Here is a 7,306-nt window from a genome sequence, read left to right on the forward strand (position 1 = left end):
ACTAGGATTTCAGCTGTCCCAGTGGTATAGACACAGTTAATGCTGAACCAGAGTAATTTCAAAACTGGGGAAAGCTGCACCGATTCCAATTAATAATAGAGCTGTCACATTTTCCAAAAACCTAATGGCACCTTTTTCTAATCACTTAATTTTGTAACAGAAGAACCTGCTCAGAAATCCTGCCCATTATGATCTTTCTGTAGGATGGTATTGATAGAAACTGACCTTTTCTCCCCATATGGAGCATGGTATCTGCAATTCTAAACTTGTTCAAAGGGCTATATGTCTATTACCTCTCTGTGCCTAGTAACTGCATGTAAGGGATAATGGAGCGTTGGTTTGAGACAGCAACACTGTGAACTTTAGTACTCAGAACAAGATTCTGACATCTCTTACACTGGTGTACATCTGGAGTAACATGACTTCACTTTATTGACTTAGCCCAAAGTTACTGTACATAGGTATAACTATGATTAGAATCTGGTCCTAGGTGTGCAGATTCCTAGAGACTTTCCCCCATGCAAAGTTTTAAAATATCATTGCATCACTATGTGGGTAACAGCCAGTGTCTGTGTGCATGTAATATTTTACATATAATGCCAAGCTTTTATTTTTAAGGGAAACTAAAAGTTAGAATCTTGTCTATATTTAGACACTTAAATAAATGACCTCATTTTCAAGAGTGCTAAGCACCAACAGCTCTCGCTGGTCAACTAGCTACCTATAAAAAAAATTAATAAAGAGCTATCTATATCTCCTCAGTATCTGCCATGCTATATTTCACATTTTCAAGCTATTACCTATTTCTGAAGCAAGAGTGCTATGTTGCTTTGGGAATGTCTGCACTCCAGCTGGCAACATGCTTTCCACAGCGGGTAGACATACAGGCACTAGCTCTGCTCAAGCTAGTCTGCTAAAAATAGCCACAGAGCTGGAGGTAACATGGGCAACAGTTCAAACTGGCTGCCCGAGTATGTCCCCAGGGGATCCAGGCAGGTTTGTATTCAAGCAGCTAGCCTATGCTGCTGCCCCCACTACACTGCTATTTCTAGTGCACTAGCTCAAGCAGAGCTAGCACGTCTGTTTGCCTGCATTGGGAAGCACACAGCCAGCTGCAATGTAGACATGCCCTAATTCCCTATAGGAATTTGCTGTTTACAGTAGTTCTTCCACAAAGGGATATTTAAAAAAAATTATAAATATTATAAAGCACATCTGCAAGTGCTTTTAAATGTTTCCATCTTTCATAAAACCTTCCTGTGGGAAAGACCTTATTCATAAAACAAGAAAAGCCAATGCAGACAACATGTGAAATTGGGTCCATGTTGGTTCAGAAGGTAAGAAAACCAGAATTACAGACCAAAGCATATGAAGTTGTAATGCTTACATTCTAAGCTTAAAGGAGCAAATGCACTTACATTTGTAAAATGCATTTATGATACATACCGAGAAAAGGAAAACTTGCAGATTCAGCACTGCAAATTGAATATACTTGGAAGCCTGTCTGATGTAATTTTATAGTGTTATTGGAAGAGTCACAAAGAAAAACAAGCTGCATTCTATAATCACTAACCTCTGGAATCATTAAGCCTAAGAAAATTATTGCCAGATGTAACAAGATGGACTTCCAAATAAATATTTCCAAAATCTATTAAACTAATCACCTCCAATCTCATCTGATCATCACATAGCTAAAAGTAATTTATTAGCAATCTACTGCAAGTGTTCAAATGCAACTGTACCAAGCAGGAATTTTGAAAGACAATATTGTGAAGTAGATTTTACCTTCGTTTATAATCTCATCTCTATCAACTCTTACTTATTAGTCAATTTATCTTTAAGTTCAAGTTGCATTTCCCTCTTAATTTGAGGATTTTCATGCTTTAAATTATATCTTTACTTTAGTTTCTTGAGAACAAGCCCTCGTTATGGCGATATGCAAATTTTATGCCACACAGTAGGACTTCATTCATTCTTACTGATGTCTGGGGAAGGTGTTGGAGATGACTCAGCTATGTGAAACAGGGCCTGATGCCACAAGGGCCCCACACAGGTAGCTCCCCCGTGCGGCCTGGTTGACTGCAACAGGACTCTACATGAGTACAAACATCCACTAGTTTTGAGCCAGTTGCACAATTGGGACCTTAGTAAGTATGTGAATGAAGACACTAGATCAGATCCTCAGCTGGTGTAAAGCATTATAGTTACATTGAAGTCAACGGAGCTATGACGATTTACAGCAGCTGAGGATCACTGACTCATAAAAATGTATTTTGCTATTTAGTTCTAGTCATATCCTACTTTACATTGTAGTGGTAAACTCAGAATTTATCTAGTCTGATCGCTTGGGTAACGTTGCCCATAGAACCTCATCCGTAATGCCTGCATCAAGCCCTGTAGCTCATGGTTGAACTAGACAGAGTGCCTCACCTAAAAATAAATGTGCTGCAGTAAATTTTATAAACATAATGAAAGGCTTAGCAATACACAGCTTCACTACAGTTCTGTGCTATTGAACCTTGGAAGGGCAGCACGGAAAAAACATCTTTTTGAGGCAGCAGTTTATAAAGCAGGGGTAGGCAACCTATGGCACGCGTGCCAAAGGCGGCACGCGAGCCGATTTTCAGTGGCACTCACACTGCCCAGGTCTGGCCAACAGTCCGGGGGGACTCTGCATTTTAATTTAATTTTAAATTAAGCTTCTTAAACATTTTAAAAACCTTATTTACTTTACATACAACAGTAGTTTAGTTATATTATTATAGACTTATAGAAAGAGACCTTCTAAAATGTTAAAATGTATTACTGGCACGCGAAACCTTAAATCAGAGTGAATAAATGAAGACTCGGCACACCACTTTTGAAAGGTTGCCAACCCCTGTTATAAAGGGTGCAGTTTCTGCTTGTTAAAGTGGTCTGAACAAGACCTTTACCTCCTTTCCTTCCCATTTAGAGGTGTATATTTCAGTGGGGTGGGAGTTAACACAATTAATGTAAGTATCCGAATACAGGATGTTGACAGTTCACAACACAATGATAAAAAGACTCAAGAAACAGAGAAGGTTTTACTTCTGTATTTGCTTGCATCTAAATAAAATGTAAACCCCATTACGAGCATGCTGTGGAAATGCACAACACCTCTTGGAAACAAAATACCAAACTGTACTGCAGAATTGTCAAGTGTCTCAAAAATTAAAAAACCTCCCCCCGCCCTTTCTGTTTGTTATGACTAAATTAATTTTTGTTGTTGTTCAAACATCGGTACAACCTAAAGCTCATCAGGAAAGCTTGTGTGATAACAGAACATTCCTTGCCTGACCCTTCTAGCAAATCCAGGGCAATATTCACTCCTAGCTCCTGCTTTCTGAGGTTGGGAAACATTATGGTTTCTTCTGCAGTTTGAAAAAATAAAGGCTGGTTCTCACATTCCGGCAATAGCTGGGTGGGGTATAATGTCATGCCTCTAAACAGCTTTTTTTGGCTGGTGCAACATCTGTATGTGGCTCTAATAAAATAGCAATGTAGAAGCTGAGTTTAGCTTATTGGAGTGTTAGCTTACACTTCTTTCTAGCAACATTTAATACTTTATTCCAGAATTGCAGGGATCCACTGGTGACAACTACAGTACCTGGTATTTCTGCAGCTTTGGGATTATTACCTATTGGACATATGCTTGTCAGAGTGAAGGTTTTATAAACACAGTGTCCCCTAGAACTTGCCCAAAACTTTTGGCAAAATCTCCTGTCCTTCAGGAACTCCTCTTACCAACAGTCATGTTGGTCAGCTACATGCTATTTCACTGACCACCTTTGTATAGTCTGAGGCCATAGTTTCTACTACAGATTGCCAGTCAATCCTTCTACTGTCCTAGTAGTTTCTAGGATTCCTTTAAAATATTTGTGAATTAAACCCAAAATCTTTGGAAGAGTGTTGTTGATTTGAACATAAAGATTTGAAATAAAATGACGTGTTGGATAAAGTCATGGGTAAGTGCAGCAGTGGTTTGGACATAAACCAGAATGGTGACTCATTAGTAGACATTTGCAGAGCGAACACTGTAGTGATAGGTGGAACAATATTCCCTCAAAGAAATCCATAACGCAACATGCAACTCCTCAGATGGTACTACAAAGAATCAGATAGATCACTTCTTCATTTAGAGAATTTCGTAGCTCATTGGCAGATGTATGTGTGTACAGAGGAGCAGATGTGGGCAGGGACCATAAGCTTTTTGTCACTAAATTGGAGATCATGTTAAAAAGAATGAAGAAGGTCAAAGACAGACCGTACATCAACAGCGCACTAAAAAACCCAATGCAAGAAGTATTTTTCAGTTTGAACTGAAGAACAAGTTCACTGTTCTAATGGAGTTAACTGAAGAAAATCAAATCATCAATACTCTGTGGGGAAAATCACCGAGAGTGCTATTTAGAAGTGCCAAGGCAGTCCTAATAACTAAATCTAAAAGGTAAGAATGGATTAGTGATGCTACCTGGGCAGCAGTGGAAAAGAGAAGTGTAAAGCAAAAAACTCATGAATGCTAAGCAATGTGAAGAGATAAGCAAGTGGCAAGAAGAATACAGACTCAAGACATAGAGGTAAAAAGGAGTGCTAGAAAAGATCTATATTGACAGAAAGTCAAGAGCTGAGGATGCTAGCTAAAAAGGTGATTTTTACAACTTTGTGTAAGACAATCAAACAGCTAACAGGAAACTAACAGTACTGGAGGCCTTACCAAAGATGTAAATGGAAAGATTCTTACCACAGAAAAACAACAAAGGAAAAGATGGGATGAACACTGTCAGGCTGTTTTAAACAGATGACACCCAAGCAAATTACTACAAATATATGATGACCTACCACCACAGCTTCATATTGTTTTAGGAGCAACTATAATGGAAAAAGTTAGAAAAGCCATCAGTAAATTCAAAATCGGAAAGCAGCTGGAGAGGATATTACTGGGGAGATACTTAAAGCAAGTGACAAACCAGCTCTCCAGACTTTCCTTGTGATTTTGATTAGACTACGGAAAGAGGCAAAGAACCCAGGCCAGTGGAAGAGAGGCCTTAGAGCAATATTGCCAAAAGAAGTGTGACCTTAGCAACTGCAATAACTGGAGAAGAATCACAATATTCTCAGTGCCTAGGAAAATCATATCCAACATCATCCAGGAACATATAAAAAAATAAATAGATTTTCCACTTAGAGAGGAGCAAGCAGGTTTTAGACGACTGAGATCACATGTAGACCATACTGTTGTTGTCAGACATATCATAGAACAAAGTGCAGAGTGGAAGCATCTCTTCCGATAAATTTTATAGATTTCCTGAGGACTTTTGACAGTGGATACAGAGACTGTCTCCAGAAATGTATGGCATACTCTGGAATACCAGCAAGAGTAATTAAAATAATCAAAGACCTATATGATAATGCTGAATATGCAGTCAGATTATATAACATCGGCCAATGGTTTGCGGAGACAACTGAAGTAAGACAAAGGAATATTATGTCCCCACTACTGTTTGCACTGATCACTGACTGTATCACAAGGAAAGTAACAGCAGAAGGCAACCGAGGAATTTTATGGACAAATGATAAAATACAATTGGATGACCTTTGTTTTTGCTAATGACATTGTCCTGCTGAGTCCAACACATAGCTTTAATAGAAGAAAAGACCCTGCTTTTGGCAGACCCAGCAAAACAAGTTGGTTTGTTCATCCGCAAAGGGAATACAAACTATATGGCTATCAATGTTCCAAAAGCGACCATCACAGTAGATGGAGAAACACTAGAAGAAGTAAGCCATTTTACTTATCTGGGGAGTGAGATGTGCAATGATGGTGACACCACGTTAGATGTCAAGCAATGAATATCAAAAGTAGCAAACAACTTTCACGAAGTTGAAAGTTTTGGGAAAGTATCAAGATCGGCAGTGATACAAAAATATGTTTTTAACACCGGTATCATGTCTGTCCTCCTCTGTGGAGCAGAGTCATGGAAATCCATAAGAGCAATTTATAAGAAGTTCAACTCATTCCAAAGTAAATGCCTGCAGAAGATTTTCAGAGTTCACTGGAAAGAGTTTACTACAACATCAGAAATTCTAAGTAGAGCAAACCAATAAAAAGCACGACATATGGCAAGATGACAACTATGGACATATTTAGGACATGCTTTAAGGATGCCACCAACACAACATCAAGAGATTACATTGATACCATCTGGAAGGAGAAAAAGAGGGCAACACATAGAAATATAACACAGAATGGAGAAAGAACCTAAATTCTTCAATGTGACACTTGAAAGCCTGAACAGACCAGCACAAGACCAAAACAAATGGCAGAAACTGGTGGATGTTCTATGTACCTGGATGTGGGAGGATAAAGAAGGAAGAATAAACAGTGCATTAAAGAATGAGGAGTGGTTAGGTAATGGAATGTGCCTTCAAGGAAATATTCAACCCCCTGCAGTAACTGGACGCCAAATCCATTCCGATGCATCATGGCAGCTTTTGTTGATTATTCCTAAACACTTCTAATAGATGGGTATCTAGACTAGCCTTGAACATCCGGTCCTGGCACTTCCACAGCCTTCTCTGACAGACTCTTCTTCTAACTGTTCTTAGAGTTAACGTTTTCCCTAATATGTAGCCTAAATATTCCCTAGTGCAGCTCAGTCTCATTATTTTTGACGAATCAGAATAGCTGATCCCTGTCCTCTTTATTATATTCCTCGTGTGTTCTCTACACACCCTCTCGGGCTCGTTTTCTCTAGAATGAGCATACCCAGCTCCCTTAACCTTTCCTCGGGTGTCTGGTTTTCCAAACCTTTTAATCAGAATGGCTGTTCTTCACTGAACTCTCCTAAGTTTGTCTACAGCTTTTCTGGAGGTGTGGTGTCCATCATTGAACACAGGACTCCAATACAGGCCAATTCTGTCCATCAGTGTGTGGGGGGGGGGGGGGGGAGGAGGGAACACCTATCATCAATGTATCTAGGTACTGGCATGAAAAGTCTAACCTGTGCCAGATGGCTCAGAATAAATAACCCACTTGTTTTGGCTGGAATGATGAACACACACCAAATGTCAGAGGGGTAGCCATGTTAGTCTGAATCTGTAAAAAGCAACAGAGGGTCCTGTGGCACCTTTAAGACTAACAGAAGTATTGGGAGCATAAGCTTTCGTGGGTAAGAACCTCACTTCTTCAGATGCAAGTTTCATCTGAAGAAGTGAGGTTCTTTCCCACGAAAGCTTATGCTCCCAATACTTCTGTTAGTCTTAAAGGTGCCACAGAACCCTCTGT

Source organism: Trachemys scripta, chromosome 6, assembly GCF_013100865.1.
Source record: "Trachemys scripta elegans isolate TJP31775 chromosome 6, CAS_Tse_1.0, whole genome shotgun sequence".
Classification (NCBI taxonomy): domain Eukaryota; kingdom Metazoa; phylum Chordata; order Testudines; family Emydidae; genus Trachemys; species Trachemys scripta.